This window comes from Ranitomeya variabilis, chromosome 1, assembly GCF_051348905.1.
Source record: "Ranitomeya variabilis isolate aRanVar5 chromosome 1, aRanVar5.hap1, whole genome shotgun sequence".
NCBI classification, from domain to species: domain Eukaryota; kingdom Metazoa; phylum Chordata; class Amphibia; order Anura; family Dendrobatidae; genus Ranitomeya; species Ranitomeya variabilis.
Genome location: NC_135232.1, coordinates 226850094 through 226874034, shown reverse-complemented (window position 1 = coordinate 226874034; position 23941 = coordinate 226850094). Strand labels below are relative to the sequence as shown.

The window sequence follows — 23941 nt, the reverse complement described above, 5'->3', positions numbered from 1 at the left end:
AGGACTACAAGAAACTTCTCACCTCTGTAAATGCAAATAACGGTTTATGTAGCACATATTGTGTTCTGTTTCTCTACTGTATCAAATACTTATTTTGTGCAATAAAATGCAAATTAATTATGTAAAAATCATGCAGTGTGATTTTTTTTCTTTTTAAATTTTTAGATTCTGTCTCTCACAGTTGAAGTGCACCAACAATAAAAATTGCAGACCTCTCCATTCTTTGTAGGTGGGAAAACTTAGAAAATCGGCAGTGTATTAGATACTTATTTTTCCCACTGAATAAGTATGTTAGAAAGTACTATAGATTTATATTTCAAATACATTTAAACATTTTTTTTTTCTTGTGTATAACAATTTTAGTCTTCAAGGGGTTACTGGAATCATTAATCGTTTCCTGCTTTTAAATCTTGCTAAAGGTAGAGATGTTTGGATTTGGCATGCTCTTCAAAGCCCTCAAATGGAAATCAGAGTATGCTATTATGATAATGTATTAGCGTGTTATTTCACTTTATAAACACTATTCCTTTAGTCTCACATTTTGACTACCAGTGCCTTAAATATGTTACCAATGCAAGCCAAGGTAATACATCCAGATCTGCATGCTCTCAATGGGGGTCACATATCGTGCAAGTGCTTATATGATCCAATCTACATCAGTAAGGCTACGTTCACATTAGCGTTCGGCGCCGCAGCGTCGCCGCATGCGTCATGCGCCCTGCGCCCCTATATTTAACATGGGGGCGCATGGACATGCGTTGCACTTGCGTTTTGTGACGCATGCGTCACTGTGGTGCATGCGTCAGGGCGCAGAGGATGCAGCAAGTTGCAGTTTTTTCTGCGCCCAAAACCATGCAAAAATGGACGCATGCGTCACAAAACGCTGCGTTGTGCATGCGTTTACATGTGCGTTGCGTCGCCGACGCTGCGGCGCACAACGCAAATGTGAACGTAGCCTTTGACGTCCAACTCCAGAGCAATGGCAAAGAATGGCTGCGACTTTTCAGTACTTGTTATTTACTATGGTTGTGTCTGTTGGAAAAAAAAATCTGGTCTCTTCATCCTGCTATTATGTTAGTTTGGAAAAGAGAAGTATCAGCATCCCCCTGTTTCCTCCAGAGAATGCTTTTTTAGGATTGTTTATAAGGAGAGCCGAAGCATTTGTTAGTGCGAAGATCCTGCCAAAGTGCACCATAGATCTACTTTTCCTACAGCACCATGAACCTTATTGTACTTGCCTCTTATCATATGTCAGAACATAGCTTCCGTTTTTGTACATTGTGCATGTATCTGCAGTGTGTATTGCTACATAAGATTGTTTAATCATGCACTTATGGTCCGTAATCTGTGTTTTTTTCTTTTAGCCTGATGAAAAAAATGAAGGAAATTTATGCTTTTGGGATTTCCAGATGTCCATTGTACCTGAAAGACTAGGAGCCAAACAGGTAATATTGCCATTGAAGCCAAGTCTGCATTGTAGATTGGGATGAGCCCGTTTTCTTAGTCCTTTGCCCCTTTCTCGTGTCTCTCATGCTCTATCTTGCCTGTGCAGCCGGACGTCTCTTGTAACCAAGATCATATTCATTTGAAATGCTATTTCCAGATATTCTTTCTGCCTCCTGCAGAGCCCGTTATGTGTCATTCATGTGCTATTTATTTCCAGAGAGTTTTACGATAATTATCCATAATTTAATTTCCCTTGTGTTGAAATCTATTTTTGATTGTAAGGTCACAGTGAACGGCTATTTCTCTATAGTTATTTATGTATCATTTGCTGGAACTTGTACAAGAACATCACATTACAGGACAGCAAAGTGTAAAAGCTAGGTGCTTTATATAAAAAGTGACAGCTAGTATCATTCATAGCTGTCTGAACCCATAGGGACTGTATTTTTAGATACCTGCTATTTGTCAATGCGGTTTGGTTTGTATGCTGGAAAAATTGGGGACATTCATAAAGCAGAACCTGATTGGGGAGTTAACCCTAAAATGTATTTAATGATGCCTTCATTACAACCAAGTATCTGAAATCTGTGGAAAAAAATATTTGATCTCACAGCTTGTGTATGCCAACTAGTCTGGTTATCACGTTCACAGTGTGTCAGCTTTAGCGTGGCTGGTTATCAAGAATAGAGAGGACCCCACGCTGTTTTTTTTAAATATTTAAATAATTTAAAAATGGTGTGGGGACCCCCATTTTTTACAACTAGCCAAGCTAAAGCAGACAACTGGGGGCTGGTATTCTCAGGCTGGTAAAGGGCCATGGATGTTGCTCCCCCAGCCTAAAAATTGCAGCCTGCTGCCACCCCAGAAAAGGCACATCTAGTAGAAGTGCCAATACTGGTCCAGCTTTGCTTGGCTCTTTCCATTTGCCCTGTGCGATGTCAAGTGGGGTTCATATTTGTGGGGTTGAAACGTTATCCACTAACTGTTGATTCGCGGACTGTAAATAAGTTCACCTTGTTTTGCAACATATCCTTTTGGATGCTGAGTTTCATTACTGCTCATAATACTGTATGAAGCATTTTTTGAGGCCATTCTACTGTATGGAGGGCTGTGTGGGGCCATTATACTCTATGGAAGGCATTGCAGGGCCCCTTTATACTATATAGAGGACTATGTGGGGCCCATAATAGCGTCTGAAGGACTTTTTGTGGCCATTATACTGTGTGGGGATTATATTTAGAGAATCATACTGTGATGGGTCACCATTCTTTGTCCTAGGTATTGAGCGAGGGAGGGTACAGTAGGGTCTTCATACTGTGTGGGAGGAGGGTAATGTGGAGTAATTTACTGTGTAGGTATCATACTGTGTTTGGGGGCACTTTTGTTTGCATCATACTTTATTATCTGTATTATTCAAGGTTTTTATCCTTTGTTATTACATATTTAGACTAGGACTTTGAGCCATATGCTTTTTACGGCTCTTACATAACTTATTATAATATTCCAAGATTTAATTCTAAGATCTATTAATTCAAATGTACTTTGATCGGGGGACAACCTCTTTAAGTTTGTTTCCATATGAAAAAGTTCATCGTTATATTTGATGATAAGGAAAAACTAGGAAAACTTCCTCAATCGTAGACATTTTTTCTTAATATCAAGGTTGGCCCACAATTTTTTCCAAGCTTTTAATTTTGCTATGATCATCACATCAGTTCTGATTGTTTTAATAAAGCAGTTCTGGGAGTTTCTAGCATTGAAAACGATGAACCTGTTACCACATGTATAGTTATCTGCACTCTCTTTTCTACCCATTCATTTGAAATGACTGTAAATGCAAAAATGGAGAGGGTACTCCATGTGAATACGCTATTGGTTATGAGCACAGTGTATTATTCATTTTGTAGATTTCTGGTTGCATTTACATGTAGCTATATAGCTTGTCTTAGTGTTACATTTTGTATTCAGAAAGGTCTGTGCTGCGTAGATTGCCAGTTGTGATAATCACATGCTCACAGCAGAAAAGTACGGAGTGGATTTTAAAGCTAAAACCTCTAATTATACTTTCGATTGGCTTTTAAAGGTTTTTGTTGATGTGTTTGCTCTAATTGCCTGCTGAATAATTCACAGGTACCTTTGTTTCCCGGCTGTAAATTATCTATAAAGCCGTGGCTCTGTGCACATCATATTGTTGTCTGGACTGGAGTAAGCAGGCTGCTGTTGACACAGGTGCCCAGCTTGTTAGATGACGGAGGCGTACTCTGTCACACCGCAGCAGGTACATGCACCCTCCTACTGTACCACAGCTCTTTTTCTGCTTGCTTGCTTTCACTATTCTCCTGTAAGTATAGTATCTTACCTGTGATGTACGTGCTGCTTATTGTAAACTATAAAATGCTATATATTAGGGTAGATGTATGTTTGGTAGATAATGAAAAAGGACCAACTATCTGTAGAGCTTTAGCTGCTTCTTCCACCATTTCTAGTGCGTAAACAGCTGGATCCCTGAAAACCTGTGTTTGGATTGGAAGGACCAGATGAATCCGTAACTCATGCAATTATTTGGCAATGAAGTGTACACAAGCAAAATAGATTAGTGAACATTTCGATATATTTTTGATGTAAAGTAAATTAATTTTCTAATCCAAAATACAGATTTTTGTTTTTAGAGATGTTTGCTAATAATCAGTCATTAGTGAAATCTGTTAATCTTAATATGAATTTTAAGCCACCAATATTTGCAATTTTTTCCATAGTTGCGCATTGCTTAAATCTATTTTGTTCTTTTTTTTTTAAATAACCTTTCTTGTATTTTGACGCAGCATATGTTTAATATTTCCAGATACTGTGGCAGTCATACAGTGTATCACTATAACAGTATAATGAAAGCTCGCTACATCTGTGACACTTTTTGATATATTGGTTCGTGTTGTACATTTCATGTGTTAGGTATTAGCGTGTTCATTTAATGATGCAGGCTTAGAAATACTAAAGTGATTTAATATGATTGGTTCTGTCTCCAGTGGTTGTTTATGTGTTGGGGTTTTTTTTCCAATGAAAGTAAAAAAAAATATTGGCTATTATCTAAGCAATTTTTTTGTTGGTTGTAAAGAGGTGTATGTTAAATTCAGTCGATTATAATGTTTATGTATTACTAGATGGTAGCCCGATTCTAACGCATCGGGTATTCTAGAATATGTATGTCCACGTAGTATATTGCCCAGCCACGTAGTATATTGCCCAGCCACGTAGTATATTGCCCAGTTACATTGTATATTGCCCCGTGACGTAGTATACAGCACAGAGCCACATAGTATATTGCCCAGTTACGTAGTATTTTGCCCAGCCACGTAGTATATTGCCCAGCGACGTAGTATATTGCCCAGCCACGTAGTATATTGCCCAGCCACGTAGTATATTGCCCAGCTACGTAGTATATTGCCCAGCCACGTAGTATATTGCCCAGTTACGTAGTATATTGCCCAGTTACATTGTATATTGCCCAGTGACGTAGTATACAGCACAGAGCCACATAGTATATTGCCCAGTGACGTAGTATATTGCCCAATGACGTAGTATATTGCCCAGCCACGTAGTATATTGCCCAGCTACGTAGTATATTGCCCAGCCACGTATGACACAGGTTAAAAAAATAAAAAATAAACATATACTCACCTTCCGCAGGCGCGTTGTAGCTCTGTCGCCTGTGTGGGGTGCAGGCGGCAGCTTCCGGTCCCAGGGTGTGATGACGTCGCGGTCACGTGACCGTGTCGCGGTCACTTGACCGTGACGTCACGGCAGGTCCTTGTCGCGCAGGACTTGTGATGACGTCGCGGTCACATGACCATGTAGCGGTCACATGACCGTGACGTCACGGCAGGTCCTTTCTGCGCAGGCGCGCAGGACTTGTGATGACGTCGCGGTCACATGACCGTGACGTCATGGCGGGTCCTTCTGCCAGACCATCCTTGCCACCGGAACGTGCCGCTTGCATCACGAGGAGCGGGAAAGGCGGCGTAGGTGAGTATATAATCATTTTTGTTATTATTATTATTTTTAACATTAGATGTTTATACTATTGACGCTGCATAGGCTGCGTCAATAGTAAAAAAACTTGGTCACACAGGGTTAATAGCAGCGGTAACGGAGTGCGTTACCCGCGGCATAACGCGGTCCGTTACCGCCGGCATTAACCTTGTGTGAGCGGTGACCGGAGGGGAGTATGCGGGCGCAGGGCAGTGAGTGCGGGGAGTAAGGAGCGGCCATTTTCTTCCGGACTGTGCGTGTCGCTGATTGGTTGTGGCAATGGTCGTGGGCTTTTTGCCACGACCAATCAGCGACTTGGATTCCATGACAGACAGAGGCCGCTGACCAATGAATATCCGTGATAGACAGAAGGAAAGACAGACAGACAGAAAGACGGAAGTGACCCTTAGACAATTATATAGTAGATGTATGGTCTTAAAGGGGTTGTCTAGGACTTTTATATTGATTGCCTACTTTTATGATAGGTCATCAATATCTGATCTGGGGGGATGCGACATCCTGCACCGATGCCAAACAACCTCAGTGCCAGTGACGGTCAGATGTAATTCAGTTGTGGAGTTGCACAGCTCAGTCAACTGTCTAGTGGCCACGACCGAGTTCGGCGCATTCGCCCCTGTTTCCAATCAATAAGGGGCAAGTGTGCGGTACCCGACTGTAGTCACCATGCAGTTTAAAAAACTATATAGATCTTTACCGCAACTAAGCACATCCAGCAACTGCCAGTATCCAGAACAGCTGATCGGCAGGGATGTCAATACTCGCACCCCTAAAGATCAGATGTTGATGGCCAAAGGATAGGCCATCAATATAAAAGTCCTGGACAACCTATTTATGTTTTCTTATGTCCAAATGCTGCTGGGGCACATCTTTATCTCTGCTGTCAAAGTTCAGAGCAGCAGCTCAGCTAGGTAGCTAAAAATAATTACGTAAAGTGAACAAAAATTGTAAAATCAAAAAATAATAATAGATGTAAAAACAGGGCAACCTGGAATATATATTAATACTTAACCCCTTTACCCCCAAGGGTGGTTTGCACGTTAATGACTGGGCCAATTTTTACAATTTTGACCACTGTCCCTTTATGAGGTTATAACTCTGGAACGCTTCAACGGATCCCAGTGATTTTGACATAGTTTTCTCGTGACATATTGTACTTCATGATAGTGGTAAAATTTCTTTGCTATTACCTGTGTTTATTTGTAAAAAAAAAAGGAAATTTGTCGAAAATTTCGAAAATTTAGCAATTTTCGAACTTTGAATTTTTATGCCCTTAAATCACAGAGTTATGTCACACAAAATACTTAATAAGTAACATTTCCCACATGTCTGCTTTACATCAGCACAATTTTGGAACCAAAATTTTTTTTATTAGGGAGTTATAAGGGTTAAAAGTTGACCAGCAATTTCTCATTTTTACAACACCACTTTTTTTTAGGGACCACATTTGAAGTCACTTTAAGGGGTCTATATGATACCCAAGAAAATAGAAAATACCCAAGTGTGACACCATTCTAAAAACTACATTTCCCCCCCCCCCCCAAGGTGCTCAAAACCTCATTCAAGAAGTTTATTAACCCTTCAGGTGTTTCACAGGAATTTTTGGAATGTTTAAAAAAAAAATGAACATTTTACTTTTTTTCACAAAAAATGTATTTTAGCTCCAGTTTGTTTTATCTCACCAAGAGTAACAGGAGAAATTGGACCCCAAAGGTTGTTGTACAATTTGTTCTGAGTATGCTGATACCCCATATGTGGGGATAAACCACTGTTTGGGCGCATGGCAGAGTTCAGAAGGGATGGAGCGCCATTTTACTTTTCAATGCAAAATTGACTGGAATTGAGATAGGACGCCACGTCGCGTTTGGAGAGCCCCTGATGTGCCTAAACATTGAAACCCCCCACAAGTGACACCATTTTGGAAAGTAGACCTCCTAAGGAACTCATCTAGATGTGTGGTGAGCACTTTGATCCCCCAAGTGTTTCACTACAGTTTATAACGCAGAGCCGTGAAAATAAAAATTCTTTTTTTTTTCCACAAAAATTATTTTTTAGCCCCCAGTTTTATATTTTCCCAAGGGTAAGAGAAGAAATTGGACCCAAAAAGTTGTTGTCCAATTTGTCCTGAGTACGCTGATACCCCATATGTTGAGGTAAACCCTTGTTTGGGAGCACGGGAGAGCTCGGAAGGGAAGGAGCGCCGTTTGGAATGCAGACTTAGATGGATTGGTCTGCAGGTGTCACGTTGCATTTGCAGAGCCCCTGATGTACCTAAACAGTAGAAACCCCCCACAAGTGACCCCATATTGGAAACTAGACCCCCCAAGGAACTCATCTAGATGTGTTGTGAGAACTTTGAACCCCCAAGTGTTTCACTACAGTTTATAACAAAGAGCCGTGAAAATAAAAAATCCTTTTTTTTTTTCCACAAAAATTATTTTTTAGCCCCCGGTTTTGTATTTTCCCAAGGGTAACAGGAGAAATTGGACCCCAAAAGTTGTTGTACAATATGTCCTGAGTACACTGATACCCCATATGTTGGGGTAAACCCTTGTTTGGGAGCACGGGAGAGCTCGGAAGAGAAGGAACACTGTTTTACTTTTTCAACGCAGAATTGGCTGGAATTGAGATCGGACGCCATGTCGCGTTTGGAGAGCTCCTGATGTGCCTAAACAGTGGAAACCCTCCAATTCTAACTGAACCCCTAACCCAAGCACACCCCTAACCCTAATCCCAACCATAACCCTAGTCACACCGCTAACCCTAATCCCAACCGTAAATGTAATCCAAACCCTAACTTTAACCCCAACCCTAACCCCAACTTTAGCCCCAATCATAACTTTACATAGTTATTGAGGTTGAAGGAAGACTTTAAGTCCATCTAGTTCAACCCATAGCCTAACCTAACATGCCCTAACATGTTGATCCAGAGGAAGGCAAAAAAAAACCATGTGGCAAAGAGTAACTCCGCCATGGGGAAAAAAATTCCTTCCCGACTCCACATACGGCAATCAGACTAGTTCCCTGGATCAACGCCTTATCAAGGAATCTAGTGTATATACCCTGTAATATTATACTTTTCCAGAAAGGTATCCAGTCCCCTCTTAAATTTAATTAATGAATCACTCATTACAACATCATACGGCAGAGAGTTCCATAGTCTCACTGCTCTTACAGTAAAGAATCCGCGTCTGTTATTATGCTTAAACCTTCTTTCCTCCAGACGTAGAGGATGCCCCCTTGTCCCTGTCTCAGGTCTATGATCAAAAAGATCATCAGAAAGGTCTTTGTACTGTCCCCTCATATATTTATACATTAAAATAAGATCACCCCTTAGTCTTCGTTTTTCCAAACTAAATAGCCCCAAGTGTAATAACCTATCTTGGTATTGCAGACCCCCCAGTCCTCTAATAACCTTGGTCGCTCTTCTCTGCACCCGCTCTAGTTCAGCTATGTCTTTCTTATACACCGGAGACCAGAACTGTGCACAGTATTCTAAGTGTGGTCGAACTAGTGACTTGTATAGAGGTAAAATTATGTTCTCCTCATGAGCATCTATGCCTCTTTTAATACATCCCATTATTTTATTTGCCTTTGTAGCAGCTGCCTGACACTGGCCACTGAATATGAGTCTGTCATCCACCCATACACCCAGGTCTTTTTCATTGATGGTTTTGCCCAGAGTTTTAGAATTAAGCACATAGTTATACATCTTATTACTTCTACCCAAGTGCATGACCTTACATTTATCCCCATTAAAGCTCATTTGCCATTTATCAGCCCAAGCTTCTAGTTTACATAAATCATCCTGTAATATAAAATTGTCCTCCCCTGTATTGATTACCCTACAGAGTTTAGTGTCATCTGCAAATATTGAAATTCTACTCTGAATGCCCCCTACAAGGTCATTAATAAATATGTTAAAAAGAAGAGGGCCCAATACTGACCCCTGTGGTACCCCACTGCTAACCGCGACCCAGTCCGAGTGTGCTCCATTAATAACCACCCTTTGTTTCCTATCCCTGAGCCAGCTCTCAACCCACTTACACATATTTTCCCCTATCCCCATTACTCTCATTTTATGTATCAACCTTTTGTGTGGCACCGTATCAAAAGCTTTGGAAAAGTCCATATACACTACGTCCACTGGGTTCCCTTGGTCCAGTCCGGAACTTACCTCTTCATAGAAGCTGATCAAATTAGTCTGACATGAGCGGTCCCTAGTAAACCCGTGCTGATACTTTAGCCCCAACCCTAACCCTAACTTTAGCACTAACCCCAACCCTAACTGTAGCCCTAAGCCTAACTGTAGCCCTAAGCCTAACTGTTGCCCTAACCCTAACTGTAGCCCTAACCCTATCTGTAGCCCTAACCCTATCTGTAGCCCTAACCCTAACTTTAGCCTCTAACCCTAACTTTAGCACCAACCCTAACCCTAACTTTAGCCCCAACCCTAACCCAGGGGTCCCCAACCTTTCTTACCTTGAGGGCCACATTCTGCTATGAAAGGTGGTCGAGAGCCACATTGTAGTATAGTGTATAGGGTCAGTGTACAGGTAACACACTGAGTCACCAGTGACGTCTGTACGTGAAGTCCTTCATCTTTGCTTTTCATCTTCATCCAGCACATACAACCGTTACTTCTTCCAGCCAGGGCTTGTCTCTGTTATCTAGAGCTCCGCTTGCAGAACACATAACTTTTCCCCCCCCCCCCCCCCCAAATTCTAAACTACACCAGATGAAGAAAAAAAGGCGACAATGTTGCTCTGCACAGTAACAGGACCGCCTCCCCATTTAAAACACTATCCTCAAAAAATAAAATAAATACCTCACTGCAATAATAATATCCCCCATCCTGGCCCCCGTGTGTCTCATTCCTTGCTCCAGCCATATGTTCTCCCATCCTGCCTCCATGTCATATCCCATCCTGCCCCACCTGTCCCATGATCCTGCCCCATCTGTCCCATGATCCTGCCCCATCTGTCCCATGATCTTGCCCATCTGCCCCATGATCCTGCCCCATCTGTCCTATGATCCTGCCCCATGATCCTGCCCCATCTGTCTCCATTATATCCATCCTACCCCATGATCCTGCACCATGTGTCCCCATCTGTCTCCATCCTGCCTCATCTGTCTCCATCCTGCACCATCTGTCTCCATCCTGCCCCATATTCCTGCACCATGTGTCTCCATCCTGCCCCATGATCCTGCCCCATCTGTCTCCATCCTGCCCCATCTGTCTCCATCGTATCCATCCTGCCCCATCTGTCTCCATCGTATCCATCCTGCCCCATGATTCTGCACCATCTGTCTCCATCCTGCCCCATGATCCTGCACCATGTGTCTCCATCCTGCCCCATGATGATGCCCCATCTGTCTCCATCCTGCCCCATCTGTCTCCATCCTGCCCCATCTGTCTCCATCCTGCCCCATGATCCTGCACCATGTGTCTCCATCCTGCCCCATGATGATGCCCCATCTGTCTCCATCCTGCACCATCTGTCTCCATCCTGCCCCATCTGTCTTCATCCTGCACCATGGCTCCCCCGTGAGCGTGGCTGATCGCGCTGGACGTACTACTCTGTCCATGGGAAGTAGGGCCCACCCCACATGGACAGAATAGTGCGTCCAATGGTAGAAAGGGGTTAAAAACGTAATATTGGCATAGTAATTGTCACAATTTCTCCTTTCGGTATGTCTGGAAGCAGTGAGTGACAATTCAGCCATCCAATCTAGGGCTGGAGCTTGCTGAGCTGTCGGTATGGTGATGGACAGCTCAGTCGTCCAGTGTAAGAAAAGCTGCACCAATCGTGTAGTCAGATACATGCTATAAGAAAAAACATCATGAACTTAACCTTATTAAACAGCAATTAGCAGTGTTTGCATATACAGTGGGGAAAAAAAGTATTTGGTCAGCCACCAGTTGTGCAAGTTCCCCCACTGAAACAGATGAGAGAGGCCTGTAATTGACATCATAGGTAGACCACAACTATGAAAGTATTTGGTTATTAACAAAAGTTCATCTCAATATTTTGTTATATATTCTTTGTTGGCAATGACAAAGGTCAAACGTGTTCTGTAAGTCTTCACAAGCTTGGCACACACTGTTGGTGGTATGTCAGCCCATTTCTCCATGCAGACCTCTAGAGCAGTGATGTTTTGGGCCTGTCGCTGGGCAACACAGACTTTCAACTCCCTCCAAAGGTTTTCTAAGGGGTTGAGATCTGGAGACTGGCTAGGCCACTCCAGGACCTTCATATGCTTCTTACGAAGCCAGTCCTTTGTTGCCCTGGCAGTGTGCTTGGGATCATTATGATGCTGAAAGATCCATCCACGTTTCATCTTCAATGCTCTTGCTGATGGAAGGAGGTTTGCACTCAAAATCTCACAATACATGGCCACATTCATTCTTTCATGTGCACGGATCAGTCATCCTGGTCCCTTTGCAGAGAAACATCCCCAAAGCATGCTGTTGCCACCCCCATGCTTCACAGTAGGCATGGTGTTCTTTGGATGCAACTCAGCATTCTGCCTCCTTCAAACACGGCGAGTTTTGTTTCTACCAAACAGTTTTACTTTGGTTTCATCAGACCATATGACATTCTCCCAATACTCTTCTGGATAATCCAAATGCACTGTAGCAAACTTCAGATGGGCCCAGACATGTACCGGCTTAAGCAGGGGGACACATCTGGCACTGCAGGATCTGAGTCCCTGGCGGCGTAGTGTGGTACTGATGGTAGCATTTGTTACGGTGGTCCCAGCTCTATGCAGGTGATTCACAAGGTCGCCCCGTGTGGTTTTGGGATTTTTGCTCACCGTTCTTGTGATCATTTTGACCTCACGGGGTGAGATCTTGCGTGGAACCCCAGATCGAGGGAGATTATCAGTGGTCTTGTATGTCTTCCATTTTCTTATTATTGCTCCCACAGTTGATTTCATCACACCAAGCTGCTTGCCTATTGCAGATTCAGTCTTCCCAGCCTGGTGCAGTGCTACAATTTTCTTTCTGGTGTCCTTTGACAGCTCTTTAGTCTTCACCATAGTGGAGTTTGGAGTGTGAATGTGTGAGGTTGTGGATAGGTGTCTTTTATACTGATAACAAGTTGCCATTACTACAGGTAATGAGTGGAGGACAGAGGAGCCTCTTAAAGGAGTTACAGGAGTTTTAAGGTGACCAAATAATTATTTTCTACCATAATTTGAAAAATAAGTCTTGCCAAATCAGACAGTGATTTTCTGGATTTGTTTTCTCAATTTTGACTCTCATAGTTGTGGTCTACGTATGATGTCAATTACAGGCCTCTCTCATTTTTTTAAGTGGGAGAACTTGCACAATTGGTGGCTGGCTAAATAATTTTCTTTGTTTGTTTTGCCTCCCTCATGTATGTGATAAAAAGTGACCAAAAAGTTGAATGAAAACTACAGTTTGACTGTCAATAAGCACTCTGTATTTATTATATAAAAATAATAAACACAAAACCATAGAAATTTGGCATCACTATAACCTTACTGACCTACAAAATAGACACTTTATTTGTGCAGCACGACCAATAGAGTAACATTTAAAACGCAAAAAAACCCTGACAGAATTGCTGTTTTTATACTTTTTCCTATAAAGAGTTAACTTTTGTATATTGTATGTGCCCTAAAATGATGCCACTGACCGTAATAATTCACCCCCTCGTAAAAAAAAAGCTCTCAGATGACAACAAGGGGTTAAATTCAAATGGCCAACCCTTGTCTCCGATGACATGATGTTTTAGCGGTAAATCAAGAGGTTGCCATATACATTACCAGTCAAAAGTTTGAACCCAATTGTTCATGCAGTGGCTTTCCTTCTAATTGGACTGTGCACATTGTAGATCCAGACTGAAGGCACCAAAACCTTGAATAAACACATGTCCATAAAGTTCACCCCAGGAATGAAGGAAAAGGGTAAGGGGAATAGGTACATCCATAGTAGATCGACTGTATCAACATTCAGGATAAGAATTTTATATATCTACATAAATAGGTATTGTTTTCTAAAATAATAAGTAAGACATTTTTTTAAAACATTAATGAGCTCTTGAGGTAGACTGTCCCATAGATTTATAGTTCTCCCAGACCAGAAAATTGCCCTCTTGAGGGGGTTTTACATGAAACAGATTTTTACCATCATTTTTGTCTTGGCCATTTATGTACTTGTACGAGTTGATCTTGTGTCTCCTATTATCATCTCATCTCCAGACTAAATAAATGTAATTGGTTTTTTTTTATCTGTCCTCAGAACTATGATCCTCTGTGCTCCTTATCAGTTTTGAGGGACTTTATTGTACCTTTTCTAGATTCAGGGCATTTTTTTCTATGAACTGGTGCTGAAAACTGAACTGCATATTCTAGATGAGGGTCACACTAATACTTTGTAAAGTGGCAGCAAGCTGCTTGCCTATTTCAGATTCAGTCTCCCCAGCCTGGTGCAGGGCTACAATTTTGTTTCTGGTGTTCTTCGACAGCTCTTTGGTCTTCACCATTATGGAGTTTGGAGTATGACGGTTTAAGGTTGTGAACAGGTGTCTTTTATCCTGATAATAAGTTCAAACAGGTGCCATTACTACAGGTAATGAGTGGGGACAGAGGAGCCTCTTAAAGAAGTTACAGGTCTGTGAGAGACAGAAATCTGTCTCTCACAAGAAGCATATGAAGGTCCTGGAGTAGGCTAGCTGGTCTCCAGATCTCAACCCTATAGAAAACCTTTGGAGGGAGTTGAAAGGCTGTCTGTGTTGCCCAGCAACAGGACCAAAGCATTACTGCTCTAGAGGAGATCTGCATGGAGGAATGGACCAACATACCACCAACAGTGTGTGCCAACCTTGTGAAGACTTACAGAAAACATTTCACCTCTGTCATTGCCAACAAAGGATATATAACAAAATATTGAGGTGAACTTTTGTTAATGACAAAATACTTATTTTCCACCATAATTTGCTAAATAAATCTTGCCAAATCACACAAGGTGGTTTTCTGGATTTGTTTTCTCATTTTGACTATCATAGTTGTGGTCTTCCTATGATGTCAATTACGGTAAGTGGGAGAACCTTTTTTTTTTTTTTATTTATTGGTCTCTGCCAGATTTTCCAGGACAAATATTTCTGTGTTGGTGTAGAAATTGCTAAATTTCCGGGACAGGAAAAGCTGCAACTTTCTCTAAAGATGTTTGAATCTTCTAGTTCCTTAAATATCAAAGCTGAAAAACTCTGGAAACTTTTATGTAAGGCTGGTGATTATCTACAATGGAAATGATGGTGTAAAATAGTCATGTGACTTTGCTGCTTGTGCTGAAAATTGGCGATGTTACACATGTCTATTTCACCACAGTAACTGATTTGTGTCATATCCCTGTGATTCTTGGGAATCTGCTGACAATTACTCATAGAATGCAATACCTGATTAGGAGCAGTTTCTAGCCCAGTAAATTAGTCTATTGATCCCAGCCTACATCTTGCCATGCAGCCTCTGTATCTAGCAAGTTTCCATCAAATACTCATATAATTACATCACAGCTTCTTCGGAGACTGCAACAATTAACCACCCCACATGTCATGCAATCAATTAATTTACCCAATTTGATTACTCCAATGTCCCAACCTTTTTAAAGCAGCCTCTGAGCACAAGGTAATCTGTCACAGTGCATGTTAGTACAGGAGGAGTTAAATGTAAGAACATTTTGCAGCTGGTGCTAAAGTGCTCCTGCTACATCCATGATGCCCGGGATAGGCGTAAAAATGATCATACACGGTTATAGACGGCTTGATTGTTTCCCTCACTCCATACCTTGCATTGTAATGAAAACAAATGCTGAAATTGTATTGCAGGTTAGCCGTTTCCCTACAGAGGTGTGGGCACAACATGAGCCTAAGCGCTCATTCACAAGTCCGTATTTAACTCCTTCGAGACCTTGGGATTTTCTGTTTTTGCGTTTTCGTTTTTTGTTCCCCTTCTTCCCAGAGCCATAACTTTTTTTCTTTTTTCTGTCAATATGGCCGTGTTAGGGCTTGTTTTTTTTTGCAGAACTAGTTGTACTTTTGAACAACATCATTGATTTTACCATATATTGTACTGGAAAACGGGAAAGAAAATTGCCAGAGAGGTTAAATTGCAAAAACGTTCAATTCCACGATTGTTTTTTGAGGTTGTTTTTTTTTACTATGTAAAAAAATTTTAAAAAAAGAAAGAAATGGGGCCATTTTCCAAGACCTGTAGCGTCTCCGTTTTTTGGGATCTGGGGATGGTTGGACGTTTTTTTTGCGTTTTTACTGATACCATTTTGTGGTAGATAACAATGTTTTGATCGCCTTTTTGTAATGTTATGACAACCAAAAAACTTATTTCTGGCGTTTTTGATTTTTTTTTTCTCATTACGCTGTTTACCGATTGGACTAATTTGTTTTATGTTTTGATAGATCGGGGGATTCTGAGCTCAGCTATACCAAATATGTCTATTTTTTTTATTTTGAGTGGGGCAAAAGGGGGGTGATTTGAACTCTTTATATTTTTGTAAAGTCTTTTAATATTTTTTAAACTTTTTTTTTCTACTTTTTACTTGCTTCAGTAGTATCCTTAGGAGACTTGAAGCTGCGATCGTCTAATCGGTTGGGGTACACATAGCAGGTCTTCAGCCTCAGCGCCGGAGCCCGCATGAAAAAAATGGTACCAGTGTTTTGCATCCGTGTGTCATTCATGTGTCCGTTTTTACCATGTGTTTGGTTCTTGTGCCCTTTTTTTTTTTACCATCATTGTGTCATCAGTGTTTTTCACAGATGGATAAAGAAATAAATTACAAAGCTTCTCCTGTACTTTGCAATGTTAAATACTATTGAGTGCACATAGATCACACACGGATGTCATCCTTGTGCTGTATGTGTTGTATGCTATCACGGTCCCATAAGACTTGTGTTGGCTCTTTTCACACCTGCTGCCCTAAAAGAAAATGGACTGTGAATTGCACCATCTATATATATAATTGTCTAAGGGGTACTTCCGTCTTTCTGTCGGCAACTTCCGTCACGGTTATTCATTCGCTGAATGGTCTCACCAGCTGCCTGTCATGGCTGCCACCAATCAGCGACAGGCACAGTCCGATTAGTCCCTCCCTACTCCCCTGCAGTCAGTGCCCGGCGCCCGCTCCATACTCCCCGCAGTCACGGCTCACACAGGGTTAATGCCAGCGGTAACGGACCGCGTTATGCCGCGGGTAACTCACTCCGTTACCGCCGCTATTAACCCTGTGTGACCAAGTTTTTACTATTGAGGCTGCCTATGCAGCCTCAATAGTAAAAACATCTAATGTGAAGAAAAATAATAATAATAAAAAAATAACAAATCATTATATACTCCCCTTCCGCCGCCTTTCCGACGCTCCGGTGACCGGTCCATGCAAGCGGCAGGTTCCGTTGCTAAGTTTGGTGCGCGAGCAGGACCTGCCATGACGTCACAGTCGTGTGACCGCGATGTCACCACAGGCACTGCGCGAAGAAGCTGCGGTACCATGGGACAGGCCGGGACAGCGTCAGGAGCGCCAGGAGCAGGTGAGTATTTCATATTCACCTGTCCGCGTTCCATCTGCCGGGCGCCGCTCCGTCTTCCCGTCCTCTTGCAGTGACTGTGCAGGTCAGAGGGCGCGATGACATATTAGTGTGCGTGCCGCCCTCTGCCTGAACAGTCAGTGCGGAGAGACGGGACACTGAGGAGCAGCGACGAGAGGTGAGTATGTGATTATTTTTTTTTTATTGCAGCAGCAGCATTACATGTGGCACAATGCTGTATGGAGCGTCTATGGGGCCATAAAGAACTGCATGGAGCATTATATGGGGCATCTATGGGGCCATAACTGCATGGAGCATTATATGGGACATCTATGGGGCCATAACTGCATGGAGCATTATATGGGGCATCTATGGGGCCATAACTGCATGAAGCATTGTATGGGACATCTATGGGGCCATAACTGCATGGAGCATTATATGGGGCACCTATGGGGCCATAACTGCATGAAGCATTGTATGGGACATCTATGGGGCCATAACTGCATGGATCATTATATGGAGCATCTATGGGGCCATAACTGCATGGAGCATTATATGGGGCATCTATGGGGCCATAACTGCATGGAGCATTATATGGGGCACCTATGGGGCCATAACTGCATGAAGCATTGTATGGGACATCTATGGGGCCATAACTGCATGGATCATTATATGGAGCATCTATGGGGCCATAACTGCATGGAGCATTATATGGGGCATCTATGGGGCCATAAAGAACTGCATGGAGCATTATATGGGGCATCTATGGGGCCATAACTGCATGGAGCATTATATGGGGCATCTATGGGGCCATAGCTGCATGGAGCATTATATGGGACATCTATGGGGCCATAACTGCATGGAGCATTATATGGGGCATCTATGGGGCCATAACTGCATGAAGCATTGTATGGGACATCTATAGGGCCATAACTGCATGGAGCATTATATGGGGCACCTATGGGGCCATAACTGCATGAAGCATTGTATGGGACATCTATGGGGCCATAACTGCATGGATCATTATATGGAGCATCTATGGGGCCATAACTGCATGGAGCATTATATGGGGCATCTATGGGGCCATAACTGCATGGAGCATTATATGGGGCACCTATGGGGCCATAACTGCATGAAGCATTGTATGGGACATCTATGGGGCCATAACTGCATGGAGCATTATATGGAGCATCTATGGGCCATAACTGCATGGAGCATTATATGGGGCATCTATGGGGCCATAACTGCATGGAGCATTATACTACGTGACTGGGCAATATAGTACGTGGCCATGCATATTCTGGAATACCCGATGCGATAGAATCGGGCCACCATCTAGTAAATTATAATGGGTATGTGTTCTAGCCTTGAAAAAAATGGATACAACATGTACTGTACGTGTCAATGAGGGCTAAGGGTAATCTAACTGTAAGGCTACATTCCCACAATGAGCTTTTGGCAAGTTTTTGACGCTGCAGAATTTTTGCACCATTGCAGAATTATTTAAATTACTTGCGGTTTTTCATTTTTGTGTGTCTTGCTTTAAATAAAGCTGCTTTGTTGTTTATACATCCTGTTTATTTGCTTTCACAAAACTTTACTGATATACTTAAGTGCGGATTGCATGCATTTTTGATGTATTAAAAATGTATGTACGCTTTTTACCTGCGGATTTTCCGCATCTAATGAAAGTCTATGAGGAAAATCTGCAAAGAAAACTCATCGTACCTGCAAAGGAAATTGACATATTGCAGATTTGAATCACGCACTGCAGGTCAGTTTATACTGCGTAAAAGATCACTGTTGGCGTGAGATTTCTATAAATCCATCCACTTTGCTGGAAATATAAGATGCTGCATTTTCACACAACAAAAATATGCAACGTCAAAAGTGCACCAAAAGCTCATCGTGGGAACGTATCCTAAAGGTCTGTGCATACATGGAGTCGTGTACATTTAGTTGATGATATTGGCCCCGACTATACATGATGTGATGTATTTCTAATTATTTAATAGTGATCAGAATAAAACCAAGGACAAAGCATTCAGAAATATGATTAATAGTGATGAGCGAGTGTGTTTGTTACTCGGGTTTCTCTGAGCATGCTCAGGTGGTCTCCGAGTATTTCGACGTGCTCGGATATTTAGTTTATGTCAACGCAGCTGCATGATTTGCGGCTGCTAGACAGCTTGAATACTTGTGGGGGAGGCTTAACAAACAGGCAATCCCCACATGTATTCAAGCTGTCTAGCAGATGCAAATCGAGCATACTCGCTCATCACAAATGATTCATTCAGGATTTTTTTTCCTTCAAATGTATTTATTTTTTTTAAGGTAGCCTTATTATTATTATCTCACTGATACTCAACAATGGTTTAGAAAAGAATGTAATTAGATCATGCATGAGGATGAGGTTTCTGTGTCATTTTGGATGACATTTTCATAGAATGATTATATTGTGGTTTGATTTTTCATGTTTGTGCGGTGTGCGATTAGAAAACATACTAGTGTTTTACCTATTTCCTACTCATCAGGATTTAATCAGATTTCTATTAATGTATATGTCCTAGAACCTAGACTTCATGTTGCCTTTTTTATTTTTGAATGGCTCAGGCATTGCATGTAAGTGTGGCTGTTTTGTCTGCGCTTACATTCTTGGTTGGCTAATAGTATGCATAATTGGTTATAGTTGACTTTTTAAGAAACCATTCTCTTTGTATCAGCAAAATCTGATAATGAATTAGATAAGTATTAGATAGCCAGTAATAAAGAATTAATAATATTCTTCATGTCTTTTGAGTGCAATATGTGCCTATAGGTGGCCATTTAACATGCTGAATCCTGAATCTTCATGTTAGGCCAGATAAAATGTTAGGGGCACATTTAGCATGTTTTTAAATCCAGCAAGCACAAGCAAGATATCCCTAAAATATTAAGCATTAAAATGGTATATCTCTGGTAAAATGGCAATTTTTCACTTTGCAAAATCCATTGTGCACTAAATTCTGTTTTTCATAGAAAGTTACCTATATCCATTGTTAAAATGATGTAGCTAAAGCACAAAAGAGTGGAAATTTTGGAACTTTTCTTGGTTATTATTCTAATACACTTTTTATACACCCATTAGGTCACAATTCTCACTTCATACCTTGGGGTTGTAACTTCCTTTTGGTGTGTTTCATCCTAATAAAAAGAGTCCAAAGAGTTTTCCTTCATTTCTAACATCTGTGTTTGCGACAAGTATCTCACTGTAGCTACATAAGGGAGGTTTCCAAAATCGGAGTAATAAAGACGTGTTTCTTTGTTAATAAAGGCTGTTTCAGAGACGCAAGTCCACCTTCTAGTTCAACCTATAACCTAACATGTTGATCCAGAGGGAGGAGGAAACCCCATTAGGCAGATGAAAATTGCCCCGTATAAAGCTGAAAAATACCTTCTAGTTCTTTGGATCAATATACCATCTCAAATAATATTAAAGGTTATGAGTACTAGATTTTATTATCAAGAAAGGCATTCATGCCCTTCTTAAAGGGAATCTGTCAGCAAGTTTTTGTTATGTAATCTGAGAGCAGCATGATCTAGGGGCAGACAACCTGATTCCATCAATGCTTACTGGACTGGTTAGCGCAGTTTTGATAGATCCCATGTTTTCTCTGCTGAAGATGTAGCAGTGGTTAGAATACTGAGCTCTGCATAATCCCGACCCCACCCCTGATTGGCAGCTTCCTGTGTACGCTGTATATTGTCCACAAGCTGCCAATCAGTGGTGGAGACGGGGTTACGCAGATTAGCTGGACTACCTGGCACATGATCTAGTATGCAGTGATAAAATTTTCATGATAAAACACTGATTGTATTGAAACTACAGCACACAGCCTAATAAGTGATACATTGCTGGAATCAAGGTCTATGCCCTTACATTATGCAGTTCTCAGATTAAGGGTTCGCTCACACAGGGTTCGCATATAGAAAAAATTGGTCCCATTGTCTTAATCTCATCCAGGAGAGTGGGATGATTTTTTCTCACTTGTCATCCGTCTGCTGATCTTATGTGAGCTGTTTTTTTTTTACTCAGCAGCTACTAATCATTTACAGGACCATTTATGACTTCCTATGCTACAGAATTGTAATGTATCCATAAAATTTGGATGCCATACTCATAGTCCATATGGCATGCGATTTGTTTCTTGCACTGTACCGCTTTCTGAGGGAAATCGTAGCATGCTGTAAATTTTTTTTCTCATGTCCAATACAGCTGAGATAAAATGCCCAGATCTGCACTGCCTCACTGAATAACATTGGAACGATTGCAATCCGATTTTTTTATCGGATTGCATTAATCCAATTTATACATTAGTGTGAGCGAGCCCTAAATAGCAAAAACCTGCTGACAGATTTTCTTTTAAAGTTGTTTAGTAAATTAACCATCACAACATGTGGTGGCAGAGAGTTAGATAGTTAAGTCTGGCCATACACATTAGATGGTTGTTGGCTGAACAATGGCTGACAGCCATCTAAGTTGACACTCCCATACACAGGAGGGTTCTCCAGGAATGCGAAAAGTTCCCAGCATGCCAAACAGCACAAATATATATATAAACATTTTGATTTTTATTGAGATTTGTTAAAAAAAAGTATATTAAAATGAGAAAGATGCAGAATAAGATGGAGGGACCAGAATTTACAGGTAAAAAATTTGCAAGTGCATAGTCACGTCGCACACCAGTCAGTGGGCTTGCACTATCATGCGCTGCTGCAGCACTGCCAGGGTGGTGACAGCTGTAGCTGAGTTGCAGAAATGGACGTTAACTCGGCGTACCTTGACTAGAAGCTCTTGCATATCTGGGTAGGTTTTCTGAAACCACTAAACTACCAAGTTGAGCACATAGGCCAAGCATAGTTCGTGTGTAAGCTTGCCAAGCTTGACAGCCGCCACCAGGTTATGGCCATTATCACACAGGACCATGCCCGGTTGTAGGTTCAGCGGCGAGAGCCACAGATCTGTTTGGTCTGTTATTCCTTTCAATATCTTTGCTGCAGTGTAAGGTTAGTCTCCTAGACAAATTAGCCTCAGCAGAGCCTGTTGACGCTTTGCTGAAGTAGTGGTGCAAAGATTCCGGCTGATGTGGAAGTGCTCTGAAGATGATGGAGGATTAAGAGGAGCAGGAGGGGTGCAGGAACTGCTATAGGATGAGGAGGAAACTCTGATAGAAGTAGGGACAGCAATCCTTGGCTTTGGTAGCACATGTGCCTTGCCAGGGTGGGACTCAGCCCCTATCTCTACAATGTTCACCCAGTGTGCTGTCAGGGAAATGTAGTGCCCCTGGGCACAAGCTCTTGTCCACTTGTCAGTCGTTAAGTGGACAACCCCAGTAAATGTGTTGGTAAGGGTGCGGGTGACGTTCCTGGATATGTCCTGGTACAAGACGGGGACTCCACACCGGTTAGGTCAGTGACTTCGTCATCCACCACCTCGTCTTCCACTGCCACGCCCTGGTCCTCCTAACTTGATGACTTAACAACAACCTGTCTTATCGGCAGCCGTGTCTCATCACCATCTACCTCCTTAGACAAAATGTCCTACCTCTTGGAACATACAGGGTGAGAGGCTGTGTGATCACTGGTCTCCTGGGACTCGATATGGAGGGAGTAAGAGGATCAAGGCGATTAAGTGATCCAGACTCTTGGGTGGTGAGACTGGACCGTGTGGAAGACTTGGTAGTGCTGGCAAGCCTGCTGGAAGCATTATCTGCTATCCAACCGAACACCTGTTCGCAGTAGTGTGGCTTCAGAAGTGGTGTCCCATGCTTCTTTGCAAAGGGGAACAGGAAGCTATGTGTTGGGGATGGGCGTGTTGCTTGTGCTCCAGCAGCAGGTGGAGTCGCACCTGCCCCACGTCCTCGCTTTCATCATCAGCACTTCCCTGTCCCTTACCGCATCCCTTACGCATTTTCTAATTTCTAGGTCTCTGGAAACCAAGTTTCCTTGATTTATTGAAGCTAATTTTTTTTAATAAAATAAAATGTGGTCACCTGCAGCAAGCCAAGCGGTTTTTAAAATTTTAAACCACTGTAATTTTATACAAAGCATGTTAAACTGTATGGATAGCATTAAAGTCACCTGCAGCAGCTATATATTTACCAATGGACTCCAAACCCTAAGCCCTACCTAGAGGCTGTATGCACCACTCCTAATGTATCACATAGAAACAGCAAAGCACAAGATTAGCCCAAAGAAGGACTGTTAGTATGTTGTTTCAGCAGAGTATCGACACTAGATGACTCTGATTTTTAATGCAGTGCACACAGGCCTAGACAGCTACTCTCTCCCTCCAATAAGAACTGTCCCTGCTCTGTGCAATGTTATCGATGTGCCGAGCATGGTGGCGCGAGTACTTTTATAACCTCTCATGAGATATTGCGACTAGAGATGGGAAAACCCGAACAGTAAAGGTCCGCATCCACACCAAACACCTAATGTTCGGGCATGGACACCGAACGTGGACTGCACCAGGAAGTTCATGTTACTGTTCGGGTTCCGTCCCCCCGAACACCGGGTATTTTTTGCATTGTCATGTGCAGGACAGTGCGGCAAACACTGCTTCTGATCGGTGGCAAAATCATCACCACTTGTCACTGGTGTTGGGGGATGTGGCTACTGCTTCCGTCAGCCGATGCCTGCTGCCTCTAATAACAGCGAGAGCAGGAGTGGCTGATGGGATTATTCATCAGCCGTCACCCACGCTGTAAATAAATACCCTATATAATCAAATATAAGCCGAGTTTTTCAGCACATTTTTTGTGCTGAAAAAGACCCCCTCGGCTTATACTCAATTGAGGGTCCCAGAAGACGGAGTGGGAGCAGCGGGTCACAGGATGCAGGAG

General features: G+C 42.2%; 1 protein-coding gene across 8 annotated transcripts in view; it reads left to right on the top strand.

The window, feature by feature from the left end:
• PITPNM2 (phosphatidylinositol transfer protein membrane associated 2) overlaps positions 1 to 23941 on the top strand; it is a 441487-nt gene that overhangs the window by 73136 nt on the left and 344410 nt on the right. For 7 of the 8 annotated variants that reach the window (XM_077293187.1, XM_077293190.1, XM_077293188.1 and 4 more), the window contains exon 2: positions 1365 to 1445. The exons of the other annotated variant lie outside the window; for it this stretch is intronic. The gene's annotated coding sequence lies outside the window, so the exon portion shown is untranslated. The remainder of the gene's footprint in view (positions 1 to 1364; positions 1446 to 23941) is intronic. 8 annotated transcript variants of the gene reach the window in all.